This window comes from Acomys minous, assembly GCF_964271855.1.
Source record: "Acomys minous genome assembly, chromosome: 19".
Classification (NCBI taxonomy): domain Eukaryota; kingdom Metazoa; phylum Chordata; class Mammalia; order Rodentia; family Muridae; genus Acomys; species Acomys minous.
Genome location: NC_140499.1, coordinates 51,894,461 through 51,918,955, shown reverse-complemented (window position 1 = coordinate 51,918,955; position 24,495 = coordinate 51,894,461).

Genomic DNA, 24,495 nt, shown 5'->3' with positions numbered 1-24,495 from the left:
CAGAGAACCAAATGCTTTTTTTTTTTTTTTAAAAAAACCTTTGATTCTTTTTTGACTTTCACATCATGTTCCCCAATCCCAGTCTTCTCCCATTCCTCCATATCTTCTGCCCTTGCAACCTCCCCTGCAAAAGAAAAACCAAACCAAACCAAACCAAACCAAAATCTCACTGTGGAAGCTGCTGTGTGTCACGGTGTGTCACACAGTGTACTCTTTTGTGCAAGTAGCTTTACTTGCAAGTAAGAACCCAATACTCTTAGCAACTCTTGACAGCTATAGTTCCTTTAAAAGGAACATTAGTCGATCTTTAAGTATTTTCTTTCATTGACTCTTTGTGAATTTCACATCATGCACCTCAACCCCACTCATCCTCCCTCCCTATATATTCCCCCTCTGCTCTTGCAACCTACCCCTCCAAAAGAAAACTAAAAACCCAGAAAACAAAACAATCAAACAAACAAACATCGCATCATGGAAGCTGTAGTATGTCACAGCTTTTTGTCCACACATCTTTAATTGTAAATATTCATTTGCCAAGAGCCTTTCTTGGACTGATTCGAGGTCTCTGGCTTCTGCTACTCTATCAATACTGGATTCTCATCGGGACTCCTCTTGAATATCCTGTTGTTAACCTGTATCTTGGAGATCCTGCAGCTTTGGGTCTGCAGGATTGGCCCCTGCACACACCCCAGCAGTGCACAGAAGATGTCAATATTGGGGTTGGCCAACTCAAATCCCTGGATCTGCGCCTGGATGGTAGCCAAATTGTTCAGCTTTCCATGCCCACCTCTCACACACCACCGGGGTGAGAGCTTTTCAGCACTGCCAGGGCTTTCTCACCCAATGCCTCTGTCAGCAAGGGGCAGGCTAGCTCTCCCACTCTCATGCTCTCAGGGATGGCTTTCCTGCCTGCCACAGCTGGAGAGGGGTGAGGAGGTGGGAGGGCATCTCTTTCACTCACCAGCAGCACTGCATGATAGGGCCAGCTCTAACGTGCTATTCCTGTCCTACCACCAGGGCCATCTCTACTGTGCTACCCAGGTATGGTACAGGGCCCCACTTTCCTGAGTGCTGTATCCAGTGAGGGGCAGTGCCAGCTTTGAATAGCTCTTGGACATCAGCATAGTCCCAGTGTCAGCCCAGTCCAGGGATGTCCTCATGACTTTCTGTGGTAGTACGAACAATGAGCATTGACTCAGATCCTGCCATGAACCCAAACATGATCCTCAAAGGCAGCACAGGCCAGGACTTCACCATGGCCTCAGGTGGCAGGGCAGGCTACTCAGATCAGGATACTCCTCTCTTCCCCATCTCCGGTTGCACTTCTCTTCACAGTGCTCAAACTGTTCTGTTTCTCTTTGTCTTCCATCTCTCTACCACATGCATGCACATTGTAGTGGCTCTTTCTGCTAGTGGGCCATGCAGCAGAAGGTGGGTCTCAGGATGTCTTCCTCGATGTAGTGTGGCAGTGGGCCATGCCTCTACATTGCTAGGTCATATTAAGTATTCTTTTAAAAATTTATTTTTATTATTTTTATTTTTTACATATACAATTATATTATATTATTACACATAAATACAATAAACTATATACAGCAAGAAGAACCACAAAACAGGAATTATAAAAAATGTTACATTCATAATGTTTTGGCTATTTGATTGGCAACCTTGAAGAAAGCATCTTTCCTATCTTCGTGGGTCTAAGATTCTGAATGTAAATCAATATTTGTCATATCTCATCTCTATCAACTTAAAACATCTATCTACATCTAAAAACATCTTAACCCCTAAACAACTAAGCTTAATTGTAAAACTGAACAATCTGGTCTTCAACCCCATCAAAGACTTGAGAAGGAATAAAACCTAATTACCTGAGTAAACCAGAAGTGCTGGTTAGCAGCTTCTAAAATGAAAAATGACAGAGATAGTTTGCTGCCTGAACAGTCACCCAACACTCTCTATAATGTTGGAGCATCATCTTCAGCATTGTGTCCCAATATATCTGACAGACATATTTGTGAGGTAACAATTATTGAGACTTGCTTACCCTGTCTTGGCAGAGTTTGGCCATTGACTCTGCCTGTATCCATACTTGCCTATTTTTAAGCATAATTCTGTCTGTGGCAGGAAATTTTGCCCAGTGGCCGGGTTGCCACATTTGAAGTCATCTGCATAAGGAGGTTCTTTGATGATGATGATCTTCTGTGAGGTGGGCTGAGTGTTGCCAGGAGTTAACCTGTTATGTTGTCAAAGAATCTTTAAAACAATAAAACATCTTTAAATGTCATATTCTGTAGGTCTCTGAGGTTTTAAAAGACATTATGTAACTATTTTACCTTATCTATCTATAGAATCATATCTATCTGTTCAACCTAGGATGCATATTCTTGTGATAAAAATAGATGGGTAATTAACAGGACCATGATTTGATTAACTAACAATGAACTTGTATTACTTAATTATACTAAATAGCCTATGATAGCACTTTCAAAATATTGCAAGTAAACCTTATAATTGAGCTGTATGGATACAATACCTCATATTAGAGTATATATATATATATATATATATATATAAGAATAATCTTAAATTTACAAATGCTATTCCTAGCTTGTTTAACCATTTTTCCCAATTTTATTTGGACCCCTGTAAAGGTGTTATTTGCCCCATATCAGCTGGAAGAAACCTTAGGAGGATAATACCCCATTTCCCCTAAAGGTTTTTGGTTGTTCTCTTGGGCTACAGATGTTTATTTTCATTGGGAGTTGGTTAAAAATTATTATTGGTCTTATTCAGAAAGAGTCAGGGATCTCTCTCTTTTTCCTTTATATTTCTTTCATAGATATGGAGATAGGAGTTGAAAAGAAAGAAGGGGGAGTACAGAGCTATATAGTGATGGTAAGACAAAAGGTAGATTTTTGAATCTACTCCTTAACTTAAGGCCTTAATTGTTACTCACAAATAAGGTTATTTTTAATTCACTGGTATACAATTTTGTATATTGCTGCAAAATAAGTTGAATTTTGATACACTGGTATAGAATTCAAACTTATTAAGTATTTTAACAGCTGTAAAACTCTAGAAAGCTACTAACTTGGATCACATATCCAAAATTAATCTCATTTCCAGAAAATGCTCAAGCTAAGGTTTAGAAGAATCTTACTGATCAGTTGAGAATTCACACTTTCTCTTTAAAGGAACCCTAAGGGTCACCATTAGAACACCAAATAAGATGTATGGACCATGATATATAGGCCCTGGTTTTAACACTATTCAAATGGAAGATTTTCTTCCTTTCATAAATAAGAATTTTAAACTCCTATTTACACATATTAATTATACACAATGATTTCATTATGACATTTTAACCTTTATCATACACCACCACCCATTACTTCTGTCCCTTTCCATTCTCCCTACCACTACCCACTTCCTAGCTAGTTCTCTTTTTATGTTCATGTTATCTTTTGTGGCCCATTATATTTTATCAGCCCCCCAAGATGTCCCAAGAGCATGGTTTCCCTTCCTTCAACATGACTCAAGAAAATGTCTTTCCCTTACCTGGTGGCCATTAACTATCTGTAGCTACTCAGATAGAGAGAGAGAGGTGGGGGGGGGGCAAGACCCTGTGAATCCCTCCCCTACACTGCAGGGTATAGACCAGGCCAATCTTATACAAATTTCTGCCAGTAAACACAGCTGTGGGATCAAGAAAGCAACACAGTGCTCTGGTTGGGAGACAGTTCTATTCCAATTCTTCCTCCAATCTTATTCACTTTCCACTCTGTCTTTTGTGATATGCCTCAAGCCTCAGAGAAGGTGATATAGACATCCCATTTACCCCTGAGCATCTACCAGTCCTTGGTTCTCAACACTTTGACCACATTCAAGTCTGTACTTATCACTGCCTACTGTAAAAGGGTGCGTCTCCTACCAAAGCTGATGAGAACACTAATCTGTGCAGATAAGAATTTATTTTATTTTAAAATTTGTATGTGTGTGTGTGTGTGTGTGTGTGTGTGTGTGTGTGTGTGTGTGTGTGTGTAGGGGGATTGTTGGAGTGGACTTGTTCATGTGTGATGGCAAGTACCCATAGTGTTCAGAAGAGGGCATTGGATTACTTGGAGCTGGAGGCATGAGCAGTTGTGAACCATCTTATGTGAGTGCTGGGAAAAACTTAGGTTTTCTGCAAAAGAACATGTCTTAGCCACTGAATGATCTCTCAGTGCCTAATGCATTTAGCTAATGCATGTTTAAATCATAATTATTTAGAAAGTGTATATACCATCAAACAGTAGTAGTTTCTCCACTATGGCCTATGATATTTCTGCACACTGGCTTTTGTCCAGGATTCAGTACCAGATATAGATTTCCTCCTTTGGAGAAGGCCTCAGATATACCCATAAAGTGGTTGGTTAGCCCTATGGCTAGCTTGCCACTATTTCACCAGCATGCCTGGAAGGTAGGTAGTATAACCTGAAGGATCCATAGTTGAGTGGTATTTGTGATTACATTCTCTCCCAACAGCCTGCACAGTACCCTCTAGCATTTTGTGAGCTAGCCAGCAGGGAGGAAGCTTCCATTTTCCCTTCCCTTTTTCCTTCTGCCATATTGGAAATGGCATGGTAAGAACACTTATACTCACTCTTGCTCCATAGTTCACCAGACAAATCCCTCTGGTTGGATTGTCATCAAAACCCTTTTCAAGATGCTCTATCATTCTCCCAAAATGGCTCTAAGTGAATGAAAGATTTTCTGTTTAATGCCTCAGTTAGACCGCGGTCCTGCCCCTTTAAGATTCTAATCACTCTTAGCAGCCAGATTTTACAGCCTGAAGAAATCAGGCCAGGTTTGCCAGCCGGCCCCCCCCCCTCCTCCAGGCATGTCTCTTTCTGGGACAAAGAGTTAAGACACCTTGTGCTGTGGTTTTACAATCCCTACTTTTTTGTCACACTCATTACTTAGTTCATCTGTGCTTGTCAAGTAGGCTATCCCAGACCAGATCATGAGATGGGAAACTTCCTGCCACCATGGTCTAGTTTGCTTCCTATTGCTGCGACAAAGCCACTATAAGCAAAGGTAATTTGGGGAGGGAAGGGTCTATTTCATTTATATATTCGAATTACAGTCCATTGCTGAGGAAAGCCAAGGCAGGAATTCAAACAGGGCAGGGACCTGGATACCAGAAGCAAAGCGGAGGAGTGCTGCTTGCTGGTTTTCTCCTCAGGGTTCTTCTCAGTGTACTGCAGATCAACCCCTGCAGTGGGCTCAGTCCTCCCATATCAAACATTAGCCAAGAAAGTGTCCTGCTTCCTACACCGGCCAATCAAATTTGTTTCCTCCACAATTCACCACGTTGAGCATTGTATGCTGTACAGCAACAATGCCTCATCTCTTATGAGCCAGATCCTGGGGCATTATACCCTTCACTTGATCAACTAAGATAGAACCTCAGTCAAGAATATCATCTGTTACTTCTAACAGTAGGCTCTGGTTTCAATTCTGCTTTGTGCTTTAAATACTTGCTTACTTAACCTTCTGGTATCCCTAGTATCTTAGAGGGTACAGGCTGTTATCATCCCTATCAACATCAGTTCCTGTCTCTGCTGTACCCAGGTTTTGAGACCTCTCCCGCCCCAGAAAGACCAGCAGGACTTGATACTGATGCAATACACATGAGGACCTTTTTTTTTTTTCCCTACGTGAGCCAGGCTCTGATGGTCACCAACATGGTGGTATCCAGAAAGAGCCTCGAACTCTGAGCTCAGGGTAAATGTGCCCCAAAGCAGGGGAGTTCCAACCTGGCAAGTACCTATTGGTTGAGATACGAAAGGGATATCGTGCTTTAAAATGATTGGTTTTGAGAGGGCACCAAAGGAACCTTATTTCCTGTGGGTGGAAAGGAATGCTACAAGACTCCTTGCTGGTTCTTCCCTGCAGCTGGCCAGATTATCTCCCATAGGCCTATTTCTTAACCTTTGTCCCAGTAACCCTGAAATCCAATTTTAGTTCTTCTGTTATCTCATCTCCTGCCTCCAAAGACCTCTTAATACCTAAATTGTATCTCAGTGTGTCTTTCAAACTCTAGCAATGGATATTCTCTTTCCTATCCAAAACAACTCTCAAGCCTTTCATGCTTTATGGTCTTATGACCATTTTAGGGATCAGCAATGAGAGTTAGGCTCTCCTGATGTCCCTACTCAGCTCTGAAATGTCTCCTGAAGACAGATCTTTGTTCCACGTCAATGGTATTTACCTTGTTGATATACTAGGAGAAAAGGCCAGATTTCCCCTTTGACAACCAAACATCAACTTATGATGTCCTATGGCCCAGTGGCTCTCAGCCTTCCTAATGCTGTGACCCTTTAATAGAGTTCCTTATGTTGTGGTGACCCCTAACCATACATTTATTTTTGTTGCTACCTTGTAACTATAATTTTATACTGTTATGAATTATAATGTAAATATCTGATATGTGACCCATAGGTCAAGAAAAACCTACATGGAACCTGACTCCTAATGATTCATGGTGCCTTATACCTGTGGTCAATCTTGTGAACTTCTGACAACTACTTTATAAGAATTTATACCTCCTTCCAGTTGTGTTATTTTCTCTCTCTGACCTTGGCCACTACCTCCTTGCAGTGTGTGTATGTGCTCATGTTGTTTAATAATTTTATTTTAGTTTTTGGAGACCTTCATACATGAGCACATCATCTATAACATTTCTGCCCCTCCCTCCTCTCCTTCAACTCCCTCCACGTCTATGCTCCAAAATTCATGAACACACAACTTATTGCAGCCTTTATCTTTGCTCATATGCTCATGTATCCAAGGTAGACCGGATAGTTTGTCCAATTTTTGTAGTTCTTCCTCCAATAATTTTTTTCTATCTTTTTTGTGTCATTGGTAAGTTCTTTTTACCCACTGTGTCAGAGGCCCTTATGCCATTTTTTCTTGGCATTTGGTTTGTTTATTTTTCTCTTTTGTCACTTTTCAGGTCTAGAATAAAGCAAGTTACAGTCGCCACGTTTTCAGAGCAAACAGTGTAAAAGTAACAAGGGAGACAGTTCCAGAGCAAACAGTATAAGAGACAAGGGACACAGGCTGACTTCATCAGTGGCCTCTGCAGAATCTGGGTCTAAGTTTCCATAATATGTTATGCCCTTCTTCCAAAAAACGTCTCCAGACAACACTACTGTTAGAAAGATGTGAAGGGCAGATAGGCCACGTATATTTTTATATCTAGGCTTCAGTTTATAAATCACTAGCTTTGTTTTTGAGATGTTTTCAGGTCAAAGTGGTTTTAAGATCCCTCCTCAGCAGTTACCTGCTATTCTTGCCCTCTTCTTCCCATTTTCTGTGTATTAGATATTTTCACAGCCCAGAATTTATAGTTCCCTGTACAATACCAAGCACAAAATTTGTTGAGAATCTGCTTTTTATTCCCTGGCAAAGTTGCTTTGAGTAATAACAAAAGCACTTACTCTCTTGGTTTCACAGAATTTTTAATGAGCATAAATCAACACTAACAGGTCCTTTGTATACATATGGAGACCCACACCAGTGCTTTCTTTTCATTGTGTAGAGCACCCAGTGTGAGCTTTGCCATAATTCCTTTAGTGTGCAGTACAGCATTAATTGAAGGCACAGTGCTGTCAGACAGCTCTCTGGGATTTAATGTGGTGTATACTTCACATTTAAGGATAATTCTGCATCCTCTAGGATTCTTCTTGCTATGACTTGTCCTTTATTTTTGTCTAATAGCCCTTGCACACATCAAATGTAAGGCACGCAAGCAGTAGAATCAAGGTTTGTAAAAACTGGCCAGACACTGTGTACTTCCTTTCTATGCAAATGTTTGCATACCTCCGTCTTTGAAATTACTTCTCTGGGTCAAGGTGAGATTTTTGTGCCTTAGAGGACAAGAGGCCAAATGCTCTTTAACTTTACACTATTCTGCAAAATCTATTCATTACTGTTCCTTACAAATAGGATCCTCATTAACATGACAAGTGAAAAGCTAAATAGTATATCTTTTATTGAATAAGTGACTCAGGCATTTCCATTCACAACGACCTTAGGGTAATACAAGGTCCTCCCAACCCCCTCTGCCTCTAGTTTCACATCAGGCTTTGCCTGGCATCTTCTCTTAACAATAACTCTTGTGTTAAGGCATTGGTGCAAAGTCTCCAGGAGTCACCTCTCAAAATGTGCATGTTACCTTGGAGGGACAGGGCTGTCTCATTAGCATAGGCTGGCAAACTGCCACCCTCCGTCATTTAACATCTAGTAATTGGGCTTCTTTTATGTGCAAGGCAGTGTAGTCAAATGAGGAAAAAGGTGGTTCCCCGAGGACATGGAGGATTGTTAATATTTGATGGCTCCAAAGTCAGAAAATTCACTTTCTCGGAGAAAATGAAAGATTTCCGGTGAAGAGGGCTTAGAGTGTGGCTGCAACGGAGACGATTTACAGGGACGTGGAGCGCAGATGCTGACCAGGTTGAAATGGAGACAATGGCATTTTTCGTATTTATTTAACCAATGGTTTTTTAAACACCTACAGGGCCTTATGAAACCAAAGACAAGGAACTGGCACAGATAATAAACACAAGCACTAGGCAGAGATGTGGAGGGGATCTAGTGGGGAAAGGTAAGGAGCTCACAGAGTGTTGGGTTACAAAGGATGGTACCCGAATGAAGTGAGTGCTTATATCTGCTTAGGGATGAGAGCAACGAAGACCTGAGAGAAAGCAGGGAACAAACTCCTCTTGGAGGGATCAAAAAATTCTAGGATAAGGAGTAACAAGTTCAGTGGTTCAGGCGTTGAACCACTTGAAGATACTTGGTGAGCTTAAGTGATGGCGAAGACATTCATGGCCTAAAGAAAGTGGGTAAAGATGGGAAAATATCTGTGGCTCTGCCCCTGTCTTGGTTCCTGTGGGTAGTTAACCATGAACTTTGGAACCATAATAAGTGTTTTGGAATTTACTCCAAATGAGCTGATCTTTGTTGGAAGAGTTTTAGCTGAACAATGACGTCTAAGGATGTATATCCAAAGAGCCCATGGACTGTAATGTTGGCATTACACACGTGTTAAGTATAAATACGGAACTAGACATATAAAATCCTGTGGGTCTCCTTTCCATGGCACCTTCCAAGTGGTTGGCTGTAGATAAAGGACACAAACGTTGTACTTCCTGTGTGAAGCATGTAGCCACAGTGTAGCTTTGTTTGAAGAGCAGAAGCCTTATGTAGTCGGAATCAGTGGTGGGGATGACAAGAAATGGTTTCCCTATAAACTAAGGTGTCTTGACCTATGGCAGCATGTGCCTAGTGTTGAGTAACGGGCATTTTTGTTGTAGACCAGAGAGCACTGAAGAAGAGGGGCACAAGTTTGTTCATAGATACATCGTGTATTGGTTATTGTAAAAAAAAAAAAAAAAAAAAAAAAGAAGAGGTTATTTGTGGATTGACAGATGCTACCGTTGAGGCTCCAAAGAGCCAGAAGAATCTGAAAGCTTTTCAGCCTCTATATAGAAGGTGATGTTTATCAATACATTGTCAGAAAGCCCTTAAATAAAGAAGGTGAGAAGCCTAGCGCCAAAGCACCCAGCATTCAGCTCCTTCTTCTTTCATGTGTCTGGCAACACAAACAATGACGTAGTAGTGCTCTGAAGAAACACTGCCATGAGAAAAAATGAAGAGGACGCTGCAGAATACGCTAAACTCTTGGCCAAGAGAATGAAGGAAGCCAAAGAAAAACGTCAGGAACAGATTGTCAAGAGAAGTAGGCCCTTCTCCCTAAAGACCTTCTACTTCTAAATCTGAGTCTAGCTTTAAAAAAAAAAAAGTCTTTAAGAGTACAGATAAATAATCAGATCTTGAATCTCAAAGGGGGGTGGGGGGGGTGGGCGGGTACGATTGTAAAATTGACCACCTTGTTTCAGGAAGCAATTAGAGGTTGGACTGTAGATTTGTATTTGTTGGTAGAGCTTGGCCAGATTGCTGTTTTAAACCTCTACAGTGAGCAATGGTGTTCTTTCTCAGGGGTGCACTTTATACAATGAAAGCTGGTGTGAAATCTCTGTAGTCCACAAATGGGGACCAAAGAATTGAGTCACACAACCCTGGAGCCACTGGAACCACATGTACCATGTCTGTTAGCTGCTAAGACGAATTCCTTTTGAGACAAGTTTGTATAGGAAGGTATGTTCAAAAAACCCTTTCCTGTTTTGTTCAGCTAAAAGCTTTTGGAGAAAACTCAGGATGCTCAGAGACATTCACGTCCACCATCTCTATGAGACAAACTGAGCAAGCCCAAGGTGTTCCTGTTGATGATTTTAACCTTTTGAATACATATTCATATCCTTGAACTAAACATGCTTAGGGATATAGTCCCATCTTTCCATCTTAAATTGTTGCCCTAGATGGAGTCTGCTCAGGATGACTGCATATACTCAAGAATGTGTATCCCCTACTGTTTTTGTATATGTCTATCTTTGGAATTGTAGTGGTTCCATACACATTACCTTTACCTATTCATATATATTATGTGTGTGTGTGTGCTCCCTGAATAACATTCTTATGTTTTTTCTTTCCCTTTCTCTATCTCTCTGTCTCTCTCTCTCTTTCTGTGTCTGTGTGTGTGTGTCTCTCTCTCCATCTGTCTCTCAGTCTCTCTCTCCTTTCTTTCCTTTCTCCGTTTCTTTTTTCTTTTTTGAGTCAGGCCTTTTTCCCCTGTGCTTTCCTTACCTCCTACGCATAATAATATCTTTATTAGCCATGTTTATTTGGCTTCCACTCAGTGAGATATGGAGCCATTGTGTTTGGTTATATATTCAGTGGCTTAAATTGAACCTATTGTACCAGGGTACCTAGAGAAGACACGCTAATACTGCAAAAGTCAAGCTTGTGAAGGGAGGGCTTCTCCCCTAACACATGTTATAAGTCAACACTTCCTGTAGTTCCATTACAGTTTTTAATTTTTTCTTACAATGTTTTGGAGCTCTATTTAGCCATAGGAGTTTTATATTTGAAGCTGCAACTATCTATAAGTAAAGTTTGATTTAGAGATATATTTTATGGGTTGTGAAAATTGCCTTTGATCTACCTTACATTTGGGGGATTCTCCTCTCTAGACACCATTTTTTCAAGTGTATATGCTATTATATTCATATTTACTTTGGCCTTACCTAGCTGCCGTTCTTAGCTAAACTATGTTTCACACTCACTGTATTTAGTAGGGTACCCCAGAGACCAATATCTTATTTTACCTGAAAAAAGTCTCAGAAGTGAATCTTTGTGATTGATGGCTGTGTAGTCCTTATTCTATTGGGGACAGTAAACTCTGCCTGGTGCCCACAAATCACACCACTGTGCAACCATTCAATGCAAGTAACATGCGTGGTTCTGTTGAACACAATTGCTGTATCTAAGAGACCATTTATTTAGTAGTGATTGGTTAATGAAGACTTGCCATTTCTAGAGACTATGCTGGGTGTGAGGCTATAGGTACAGTGAAATTCATGGTATATGAGGTACAAGGGTTCATGTGGAAGTGATTTACTAGGGAGTGTTTCTGTGAGTCCCTGTGAGGGCATGAGTAGATAGGACAAAGAAGAAGAATTTCCAGTAAGTGTTGGTGCTGATTATGATCTTGTAGAGGATAACTTTGGATTATTTCCAAAGGGAAGCTCCAGAAGTAGTTGGTCATGACTCAGAATTATTGTGACCCAAGAGTAGGGAGCTGCCTTCCTCAAGGATGTGAATTTCAAGATGTTTCCACCTATCCTATTTAGGTACAAAATATGGGTTCACAAAGCATAAGAAAGCGCAGGTTCTTCATGTGGCACTAAAGCCCACGTGAAAGCCTGTGGACATGAGTGTGGAAAAGAGACAGAGGGAACATGAGGAGAGTTCTGACGAACCCCACTTCATTCAGACTTGTCATTGTGCTGTGCCGATTCATTCATGATGCATAATAAAGTTCCTCCATGTGCTGAGGCACTGTGGGCTGGGGATGCAAGCTTAAATGTAGAATATGATCCCTTAGGGCCAGGTGTGGTGGCGCACACCTTTAATCCCAGCCCTTGGGAGGCAGAGGCAGGCAAATCGCTGTGAGTTCGAGGCCAGCCTGGACTACAAAGCAAGTCTAGGACAGCCAAGGCTACACAGAGAAACCCTGTCCGAAACAAACAAACAAACAACAAAAAAAAAAAAAAAAAAAGAAAAAAGAAAAAAGAATATGATCCTTTCAGTATGAAAGGAGAGGTATAATGTAATAAGTTTTCTATCAATGAGCTAGATGGTCTCTGTAACAGGTGGTGTCATTCTGAGGACTCAACTTCTGTCATCTGTCTGGTTGGATGTTTGTCAGTATTTACTTATACCATCCTTGGGGAGAGGAAGGCATGCTTTTGGGCCCATAAATACCTTCAGTCTTGCTGTAAGTGTACCGAGGTGGTACACGGGTAGTGCTGGCTGCTCAAGGACAAAGGCTACCAGACACCTGTCAGGGGAGGTACTCTCCCCATGGGGTATCAGTTATATCTTTAGTGGACGCTATCTAGTAGACAGTACAAATGCTAATAGACCAAGATTTTCTACTTAAGATTTTCCAGAGACTCCGAACAGCATGTTTCTATGGGTATATTCATCACCAAGAAACCTGGCATGTTCATGGCCTAAATGGTCAATTATACCGTAACTTAAAGGTGACAAAAGCCCCATTTTGATCTGGTAGTGATCAGAGTGACAGAACAAAAGAGAACAACTTTCCTAACCGCAGAGAACTACTAATCGCTGGCTCTTTCCTGGTAGTAGCATTAGGAGGCATAGACCCTCACTGTTATAAAGGTACCATGCTGATATTTTGCAATTAGTCAAAGTTTGGACACTGTAACCAAAAATATAAGGGAAATGTGTATATTCTTTGTTTTTCAGGGTATGATTATTTAGGCCAATGTGCTTAGATTCTTTGGAGGAGGACCAGAGATTCCATATTGTATACCCATGTAAGCAGTATTGTTTCTTTCTTTAGGGAGAGTTGCATCAACGGGTTTTATGTGTGAGAATTGGTTCAGCTCTGGAGAATGGGGAATGACCAGTGGTCTGTCCATTAGCACAGACGACTTTATGTTTTTATTAAAGATATTTGATTATCTATGTTAAAACAGTGCCTTTGTTGTCTGCTCATCTATCTTATCCTAGCGACATCTTAGTTTATTAGCTATCTGTAGGAGGCATGGAGGTCTTTGTACTTACAGAAAAGCACTATAGAACCTGGAATATTATTTACATAAGGTTGTTCCTTCACGGGAAGGAATGCAATTCTTGGTCTACCCAGAAGTCTGAGAACAGACATATTTACCAGTCTGGTGACCTTTGCTCTATCTGGCTGGCTAGAGACTTTTCCAGCATCAGGTGTTCCCCAAGACTCTTATCTTATTTTCTCATTCAACCTATAGAAGCTAGCTTTATGGACTTTACAAAGAGCTTTGATGTACTCATATTCTATCTGTATTTAGCTTACTTTGTTGCTCAAAGAGATTTATGCACGCTTTGTTGTGAACATGTTGAGTTAGTTATCACCAGAATAAGTTTTCATCAAATTGTGTTGTTTAAACGTTCCAAAAATAAACTACTTGGGGTCGAACTCAAGAAATTTGAACCAACACTGGATATTTAGTTGCGTTGAACTGAACTGCCTTCTTGTCTTCCATAGATTGTCTTTCTGTAGGCTTGTGAAGACTGCAGAGAATCCCAAAGGTATCACTTTAGACACTTGAAGCACTGATGTCTGCTGTAGAACTTTACACACGTCCTCTGGTAATTAAATGTAGTTTGGTCTTTGATTGTCCAAATTCTTCCTCCTCAATATATTAGGAAGTCAGTTCAATAGTAGCATCTCCTACCATCTATCCCAAATCACTCAGAATGGCAACACACAAGCTTCCTGATGATGCCTGAGTCCCATGACTTAGTGAGGGGAATGTTTTCTTGTTTGCAAGAAACACAGTCAAATTATGGTCTTCTAGGTCTCATATCACCGTTACAGTCTTGCCAGTTACATGTCACCATTATGACCACAAATCTGAGTATACTGATCTCATTTTTTTCATATTCTCCAGGGGCATTTCTATACCAGTTACTGAGCCATTGCTTCTTTTTTTTCAAGTTTAGGATAATAAGTCAATCAAAAGTTATCAGTGTTGGCTGAAGGTGCCCCATCAAGAATGTTGGATTACAGAAGCATGCCCTATTCAAACAAAATTTCCTCTATTGAGCCTCATGGCCAGTACCTTCAGTATGAGCCTCCAGGAATATTCTTTTTATGTTTGCTAGGACCTATTTGCCAAGCTTTGCTTCTTTCATGAACAACTCTAGTCCCCCCTCCACAGTGATAACACTTCTCTAGTCATATTATTTTTTCATTGGAGGAAGGGGGAGAACTTCATATCGAGGTTGAGGGCAAGTCTGATCTTGCAAATTGTCTGTCTTACTGATAAGTCTGAAGTCTCTGGCATGTAGAGACTGATGTTATCCAGGTAGAAGATCTGAGATCTTGGGAACTGAAGGATTGATAATGTTGGGAACATCTCAAGTCTCAGGATGATACTGTCTCCTAACCAGGACCCTATGTTTATAACGTGAAGCTGTCACAAGATTCATGAGTTCTTTTTGCATCATTGGGTCCTCACTTTGCAGACCTGGCACTAGCTTTCTACAGCTCCCAATGGTGACCTTCTCCACCATGGAGAACATGTGACTTTCTTACCATGTTCATTCATTCATTCATTCATTCATTCATTCATCTGACACATAACAAAGTAAAACACAATACCATAGAACAAAAACTAGCACATAAAAATTGGATAAGACAAACTAACAGAAGGAAAAGAGCCCAAGAGAAGGCCCAAGAATCAGACTCAATCATTTACACATGCAGAAATCCTTTAAAAACACTAAACTTGAAGCCAGAATGTATATACTGAGGACCTCATGCAAATCCATGCAGGCTTTGTGTCTTCTCTGTGAGTTCATATGAGCTTTATTTATGTTGACTAAGAGGGTGTTCTTTTCTCGGTGTCCTCCATCCTTTCTTTCCACCTCCTTTTTTGTGGTGTTTCCTTAGTTCTGAGGGGAGGGATACAGTGGATGCATCCTATTTAAGACTGAGCATTCTCACTCTCTGTGTAATTTCTGGCTGTTGGTCTCTACATTTCTTCCCATCTTCTGCAGCAGGGAGGTTCTCTGAGGATGGCTGAGCAAGGCACTGATCTATATACCAGAATATCATTAGGAGTCATTTTACTACTACATTTTTTTAGACTAATATTATTTGGTTTTATCCTAGATTCCTGGGTTATTTAGTCTCAGGTGCTTGGTCACCTCAGCAGTGTTGGTTATGGGTTCCACGTAATGAAGTGGACCTTAAGGCAAATCAGTTACTGGTTGGTTACTTCCACCAGTTTGTGCCACCATAGTCCTAGCATATTTTGCAGGTAGTTCGCCATTGTAGATAAAGGGATTGTGGCTGTCTTTTCTGTTTACATTTCTCTTTTGGTAGCTGTCAGAGTACTTTTCTGTACCAAAGATGTTGGAACATAGGGGTGGAGGCTCTATGTAGGCACTAGCCCAACATCTCCATGTGCTGTTAGTCGTGTAGGTGTTGTCTTCAGCAATGGTCTTGCTGTCAGTCTGTGGAGAGCAACGTATAGTCTTTTCAACAGCCTGGGTTGTTTGGGGATTTTTGTAGAGCCCTTTTGGCCAACACCTCAATTAGATTTAACCCAATCCCAGTAATGAAAATTTCATGTGGTGACCAGAGATGGCCAGATGAGACTCTGTCTCCCCAGCTATTGGGCAATTTAATTTAGCTTGCCTTCATATATGTATATATTTTAGGAAGTTTCTACTATATTGGGTTTACATACTACTCCTCAAGTGCCCCTTAATTATAGCTGTCTCTCTTCATATTCCCTTCCACAACTCCCTCTTCCCTCACTGTCTCCACTTGATCCTCCCATTCGAGTCCCCATCCATCTATCTGTATCTATCTCTTCTATTTCTCTTTCCTAATGAGATCGATCTGTCTGTTCCCTCCAGTCACTTACTCTGTACACTCCATGTAGTTCTATGGGTCAGTATTTCAATACAAAATGTATTGAACCCTTTATATAATTGACAGCATCCTGGCCATTGAGATTATAATAATAAGCAAAACTGTATCTTCTAATTAAAAAAAAAATAAGTAACAGACTAGTGTAGTATGTTAAGTGATGATAACACCACAGAAGAAAACAGGCTTGTAATATTTGGGATCTGAGGTGTGCTTTGTGTATAAATGCTAGCTGTATTTGAAGGGAGTTCAGAACAGACCTCTTTGTCAGAAGGCAGCGAGAGTTGATCCAGCAGTATTTACTAGGCCAGTGCAGTGCGAACACCTTGAGACAGGAGCATGTGTGGTGTCCCCAGGAAACCGCTAGAACTAGGATAGGAACTGCAATTGTTAGCTCTAATGGAGTAGACTGGGTGGTGGTAGTTGAATATATAGCAGCTGTGACCCACAAAGAATATGATCAGCTAAGTAGCTACGGTTTTAAGGACCATGCCAAAGGCTGTGTTTTTTGTTTTTTGTTTTGTTTTGCTTTTTTGTTTTTTTTTTACCTCAAGGCGCCAGGTGACGGGGACATCGGACATCGGAAGGAGAGAAGTGGGAGGATCCAGCTCACAGGTTAAAAGACTCTCTGCCTTGTGAAAAAGAGGCTCTGGGGGCCGATGTGGAAATACAGACCCTTAGGAGGCTGTTACAATAACCACAGCAACACAAAATGAAAGCAGCGGAAGAGTGGAAACAGGCCAGAGTCCGGAAATAAAGAGTTTGCTTTTTACCAGAAATGCTAATGGGATTTGAGGATAAATTGACTAGATTAGCTATGGAGCTCAAAATATGACTGCTAGGAATATTTCATATAATTTCTTATTCATTTCTAATTCATATTTCTTCTAATGCTGTATCAGAGTTTCTAATTTTAAGGAAGAAAAATTTCTTTACAGGTAATTCAATTACATCGAGGAATGCTAAACCTATTGACATTTCCATGGATGACTGATAGCCCATAGTAACAGGTTAATCATGCATGCATAGTTTAATCAGGTCTGCAGAAAAGTCTAAGGGCTGGAGAGATGCCTCAGTGGTTAAGAGCACCGCCTGCTCTTCTAAAGGTCCTGAGTTCAATTCCTGGCAACCACATGGTGGCTCACAACCATCTATAATGTAACCTGGTGCCCTCTTCTGGCCTGCAGGTAAACAAGCAGACAACACTGTATACATAATAATAAAATAAATCTTAAAAAAAAAAAGTCTAGACTTATCTCTGGCTTTGATTAGATATTAGATTCTTGACAATGGATGTATGAGCTAAGGCATGCTCTCTCCTTCTCCCTCTCTTCCTTTCTCTCTCCCTCTTCCCCCCTCCTCTTCTCCTCTGCCCCCCTCATTCTTTTCTCTCTCCCTCCCTCCTTCTCCTCCCCTTCCCCCTAAATGATTTCCTCAGGACCTAAATACAGAATAGATTCATAAATAAGAAAAAAAAAACTCAACTAAGATCAATCACTAAAAGACACAGGAGGAAGGGCTGTAGGATCAGCCTCTGAAGTGCACCTAATGCAACACAACACGGGTCAATAAAAATGCTTAGCAGAGACACTTTGTGTGGTAGCATCCAGCACTTAGAGGGGCAAGGCCAGGACAACCATGCATTCAAGATGGTCCTAGGTTACATCCTGAAACTGTGTTTCAAGATATAAGGTAGGAGGGGAGCAGGTAGAATGTAAAAAAAAGAAACAGAGTGGCCTGCCGTGAATGAGTGAGCAACACTGAATATGAGTGCAATTTCTTAAGATGTGCCTTAGTGAAAACCACACGAAATTTGAAGATCTTATTTCCCAGGACACTGTGAGCAACCTAATGATTCTTAATCTGTAAGTGCTAGAGAACGGACATTCACATATCTAAACTTTGTCATGCAGTTAAGGAGTCCACAGATGCCCTGAAGTCATAGAGCTCAAATTGAAAACTATTCAGTACTTTCCAAATATTTTCGTCTTGCCATCAAGCAATGGCCATACTTTATCTCCCTTCTCCTAACACACTTTCAACTAACTTGGCCCAGGCCCTTGGCCAAAATTAGAACATCCCAGATCTAAATGAACATCACAAGATAGATTGACACCACGATTTGACAATCATTCTTAGATCTCTAAATTCTCATTTTCTATGCAGCAAGGAGAGGAAAAAAATGCTTTGATGATTCTAAGCACTTGATTGGATTCCCTCTAGAGACTGGGCGAGCATGTAAGGGATGTTCAATGTGTCATTATCCATGCATAGGTGCAGCTGCTCAGTGAAATATGCTTACCTGAGAGTGCCAATGAACAAGAACATTTGAGGCAAGCCGAGGAAAGATCCATCAAATAACAAATTTAAGGAATAGGCTAAGGAATGAGATTCAGCTTTTCTGCACCATAGAATTCTTCAAATAATCACTGGAGGCACTGGGCTGTGGACTGTGAAGTGCAGGGAGTCAGGTTGTTTCTTCTCTAGTAAATTACATATTACCCATGAGCTATTTATTTATTTAGCTATTTCAGGCTGATTAAAATGCACACGTTGTCGTGTTCTCTGGGCATGGGTACAAAATAATAATGGCTTGGTAAGCAACGTGCTCTGGAAACCCAGTGAGCAAGCAGGTTCAGGTGAAATTGACACAGCTGAACTGGTAGCTGTCAGTGAAGTGTGGATTGACCTCCAAGGGTGTAAGTGTCCCCTTCTCAAAAGCACTTTGTGAGCAGAGTGCGATGAGCAGCAATTATGTCTTCCTGAATAGCAGTCTGTGAGGCAGCCACTTTCTCTGTCTGCTTTCTAGATTGAAAACTGTATTGCGAGCTTTTTTGGGAGGCCTTGAGTCTGTAGAGCATTGTGCTTCTGTGTTGTTCTCTGTGCAGCTGTCTATATAGCAACCAGGAAAATAGGTCTGAGCCAAAGCCAAGTGGCAGACTTTGTTGATGTAAGACCTCAAGATCAAAAGAAGGTAACAGGGTAGTTAATGTCCATGTTATTTGTACTGGACTATGAATAAAGTGGTTTAAAACCAAAGTCTGGAAATTAAAAAGAAAACAAACCAAAAACCATAGTCTGGGAAATCAGGAAGAGCTATAAATCTATGGCGGGCTTTGCCGTGTACTAATTGCCTGCTAATGCTGCCTTGAGTATTGATTGAGTATTCATCATCTCAAAAATGGGGGTAATAACAATATTTTATTCCTATGGGTATTTTGAGAGCAAAACAGATGTTTCAAGCAAAGCACTTAGTAGTCTCTTTCATGCACAAGAAAACCTCAGAATGTGACTTACATTGACCCACTCACCTTGGGCTGTTCTCACTAGGCTTCTGCAGATGTCTCTGTTAAGGTCCTGCAGACAAAAAAAAAAAAAAAAAAAAAAAAAAAAGCTGCCAAGCTAGGTGCATTGGTCAGAGGGGGGGTGGGGAAAAGAGGATCTCTCTCTCTCCCCCCTCCCCCTGTCCCTCCCTCCTTTCCTCCTTTCCTCCCTCCCTCTTTCTCTCTCCCTCTCTCCCTTCTTCCTCCCCCATCTCTCTCTCTCTTTCTCTTTCTCTCTCTCTTTCTCTCTCTCTCTCTCTCTCTCTCTCTCTCTCTCTCTCTCTCTCTCTCTCTCTCTCTCTGTGATTTATTAGACTGGCCTACAGATGATAGTTCTGGTAGTTCAATAGTGACTGTCTCAGGAGAAAAAGACTGAGAACTCAGTAGTTTTTCAGGCTGTGAGCTTCTGGTGATGGAGTCCCAGAGGATTCCTGGACAGTTGCTGGTTTTCAGTCTACACTGGGATCCTGAAGAGGTAATGCTTAATACCGGCTGCAGCAACAGGGTAGGCAAGGTTGCCAGCAAGAGTGAGGTGCCAGCAGACAAAAGGCAGTTTTCTTCTTCCACATCCCTCTAGGTGGCTGCTAGCCTAGCATGTGGCCCAGATTTAGGGTGGGTCTTCTTATTTAAAACAATCTGGTTAAGGAAATCCCTCTGAGGAGTGGTCAGCAGTTTGGGTTTTAGTTAAATCCTGATGGAGTGGAGCTGACAGTCAAGTTTAGCCGTCACTCCAGGTTCTGTGCCTCTGCTCTTTGGGGACCATTCGGCAGTGGGGATTTTGTATGCCCTGCCCGCCCCCGCCCCGCCCCCAGCTCATACTTAGCGTACTGGTGAGAAGAAAATCTCTTTGATCCCCGAGAGGGCTTCATGGCAGAAGATGTGTTTCCAATCCAGACCATGCAGTTGCCATTTGGATCAATGTTTCCCATGAAAATGGAATGGTGACCTTTTTGGTACAAGCTTTTTTTTTTCTTCTGTATATGAATACTTACCTTTATAATATCTATACTGTTTAGGAATCTCTTTTTAAATCAAAAATAAGTTTTGAGTGTTTTTCAATACCATGAACAACTCTTTCAATATAATTAATGATGAGCTGTCCTTTTGTATCTATTTTAGGAAATGGAGATGCCTTTGTTTGAATATAGTTTGGCAGTCTCTCATCTTTCCCTTTATAGTTCCTTGTGAAGAGTTTAATTTTACAGTTCTGAAGATGCTTCTGTAATGTGTTGTATATACTGTACATTACTGAAGCCCCGCCCTTCATTCCATTGCACTACCAGATGATGCACTGCTCATTTGTTTGGTTTATTTTTGTGGTAAACTTCTACAGCCCAAGATGATCTTGAACTCCTAATCCTCTTGCCTCATCTTCCCAAGTGCACAATCTTCTTTTGTAATTCAACCAAAATATTGCAGACATATTTCCATGTCAGTATTTAAAGTTCAAATCTACTGTTACAATTCAACAAAAATATTGTAGGCATATTTCTATGCCACTATTTAAAGACTACTTTAAATACTTAAGGAAGGAGAAAACTAAATATCATTCTATCATGTAAACTTTCTGTTATTTATTTATATATTTTGCCATTTCCATATTCTCCATTATGTAACACTCCATGAGCACTTATATAGCAAATTTATCCACTTATAGTTTGATTTTCTTCTGATAACAGATGAGAAATGTTTTTCAGAAACAAAAACAAATACAGTTTTAATGGAACTGTAAATAGCCCCTTAGCAATATGAAGTATTAAATAAAGCCTTCACTTTCAAAGGGCATGGGCCTTTTCTATCTTTTTTTCCCAGAACTAGACTAATATTTTGTGTATTTAATTGTTAATTTCGTGTGTGTGTGTGTTATGTGTATGTGTACATTTGTGCACATGAGTGTGTGTGTATGTGTGGGGGCCTAGCTTTATTGTTTCCGAATCTTTTTAAAAAGAGTTATTTTTATTATTTATACAGTGTTTTGCCCACATGTATGCCTGCATGCCAGAAGAGGGCACCAGGTCTCATTATAGCTGGTTGTGAGGCACCATGTGGTTGCTCGGAATTGAACCCAGGACCCTTGGAAGAACAGACAGTGCTCTTAACCTCTAAGCCATCTCTCCAGCCCTTGTTTCCAAATCTTATTTTCTTTTGAGACTAAGTCTGTCCTTGAATCAGGAGCTTACTGATTGGCTAACTGGCCAGGGATCTTTGTGGTGTCACCTGTCCTGTAATCCTATAGTTTATACATGGGGGCTGATCACTTTGCCTGCTTAGCAATCCCTTCAGCCATGTTGTTAATTTTTGTTGTTGTTGATTTACTGTGTTTTTAGGAGCTGCTTTAAAAATATCCTTATTAGAGTATGGTTAGAGTCAGGGGCATACCTTTGCAGAATAATGCAGCGGCTTGGTCATGCACAATGTCTATTCTATATACAACAACCACAGAAAATATTTTCCCATTTGCAGACCACTGACAAAAGTGGCAATCTTTAAATTTTTTCTGATGTGGTACCTGAATCTTTCAGTAAACATTTGTTTTAAACACTTCATAGGCAAAGTGCCCCATGCCAGACAACTTATGGCCTTGACATTCATGAAAACACTATGACTTATTTTAACATATTAGAAGTGAAAAATTCTCAGTAGGTTAACTTTCAAGGACTTTACTGAGGACTTGAGGAAAACTTGAGGACTTGGTTATTCCTTCTAGACATGCTATGTAAGATACATTTATTTTGTCTGCTGCTATACTTATCTAGAGACCTCATTATCTGGGAATACACCATGGCTCTCTCGCTTGAAGTCCTGAGGGAAATATTTTCACCTACCATACTATTAGCCTCTCAGTTTTGAAAGTGGAAAGCGAATCACAAATTTATCCTCTAGTCTTCAATTTGTAAAAAGATGGTGCATAGATAAAATGGAAAAAAAAAAGTAAGTGGATGAAAATCTCTTGTCCTTATCCGCAATGTGCTAAGAGACATGCGAGGCTAACGCTGCTGTCGTGAGGGGCTGACATGTTCAAATTAGAGAAAAGTCTGTTCATTAAAAAAGAGTGCTTCAATAATTCAGGCTGTCAGATGAGTACAGAGGCTGTATGAAAATGGTCTAAAAGCGTCTGCACAAGCGATCACTCGATGACATACAAGTGTCAGCACTCAATTAAAAAGCTATTCCCATCATTACAGAATATGGGCCATCTGTGACACACGGCACATCCCTAGGGATGTGATGGCTATACATGTTTATTTTCCCCCTCTGTTCTTTCCCTTCTTCCTCTGAATAAATCGGTATTAGTCAGTTGATTTTTTTTGAAGTTTTATTTTTCTCTTTTCATGTTTTTGAAGAACACTTTAAAAAGATCTCTTTCCGGGGGCTGGAATTTAGGGTCTCTTTAATGCAATGTTCAAGGAAAAATTAAAAGCTAAAGAGGAATCTTCTCTGGATAGAGATACTGTGACCGATCCTGTATTCACACAACAGAATGGCTCTTGTCATACTGTGCTTTACACTGGGTTGTCTCATTTGGGTCAGAACACCATTATTCCTCTATCTCTCAAGAGTCCCTTACAAATCACCAGAACAGCAATAAATTGAGAAAGGGGGGGGGGAGACTCCAAATAGTTAAAGGTTTGAGGGTTTAAAGTAATACAGCCACTAGCAGGCTGTCAGATTAGAAAGAAAGGACTTGTTAAAGAGAGAAGTCCACTTAGAGGAAAAGTAACTTGGCTGGGTACAAGAGATCATGCAGGAGAATAAAGTTATTCATAAAGAAGGAAGGGGAATGAATTAAAAGGAGGTAGCGCGGAATCTGCACACTTGTTGGTTCTTAGAAATAAGTTCTGGTGAGAGTAAGATCACTGCGATGTTAATGTGATCCCAGGAGACAAGTTTCCTCTCTAATAAGATGGTAGAGATCCTTGCTCTCTCATTATCCGCTTACCTCCGGGGACATCCCAGTGCCCACAGCTCTTTATTGGTGCATAAACTAGGATTCATCAGAGAAACAGAGCATGTGGACACAGACATTGGCATGGATACAGACATGAGACCAGAGAGGATTTACTTTAGAAACTTTCATGCACAACAGACTGCCCACTGATGACCTTGGGATGTAGGTAATGTAGCTCTGCTGATGTCTGAACCAGGGAAGCTCACGGTGGGACGCCTAGTCTGTGACCAGAGGCCTGAGAACCCAGGGGATTTCTGAAGTAAGTTTTAGAGTCCAAATCTCGACAAACTTGAATTTTTAACATTTAAGGGCAACAGACGAGGATTGTCTCTCATCTGGGAGTGGAGAGAGGGGAGGAAGAGTCAGGACAGAGGGATGTGAGAGAGCACTTTCCAGTAACTTCCGTCCTGGTTTCTATGCTGCCAGAGACCTAGGTGGATGATGCTCATTGCAGCTGAAAAGATACCTTCCTCACTCTTACCCTCTTCAAGGCAGAACTTCCTTTATGTATCTCACCAGCTCACATGCTTGTCTCCTCTGAAAATTACCTTACAGAGACTCACAGACATAAGGCCTATGAGTTCTTTATGCATTTCTCAATGTAATCAAATGGACACCTCATACAAATGAGAATACTTACATGGGGTTCTTGATCTTGAGGGAATTAATGAGAACTGTACCGTACCATTAAGCTATTCATGCTCAAATGCTTAGTAATTTGACATATTTTTCCCTTATAAAGCTTTCATTTGGTGTTTTAGTTTGATAGTATAATAAAATATAAAATATAATAAATATAAATAATGATAAATTTATCCATTCTTCTACTGAGGGACACTTAGGCTGTTTCCATGTTCTGGCTATTATGAATAAGGCTGCTATGAACATGGTTGAGCATATGTCCCTGTTGTATGCTGGAGCATCTTCTGGGTATATTACAAGGAGTGGAGTAGCTGGGTCTTGAGGAAGCCCTATTCCCAGTTTTCTGAGATAGCACCAGACAGGTACTATGGAATACTACTCAGCTATTAAAAACAAGGAATTTCCAAAATTTGTGGACAAATGGATTGAACTAGAAATGATCATAATGAGTGAGCTAA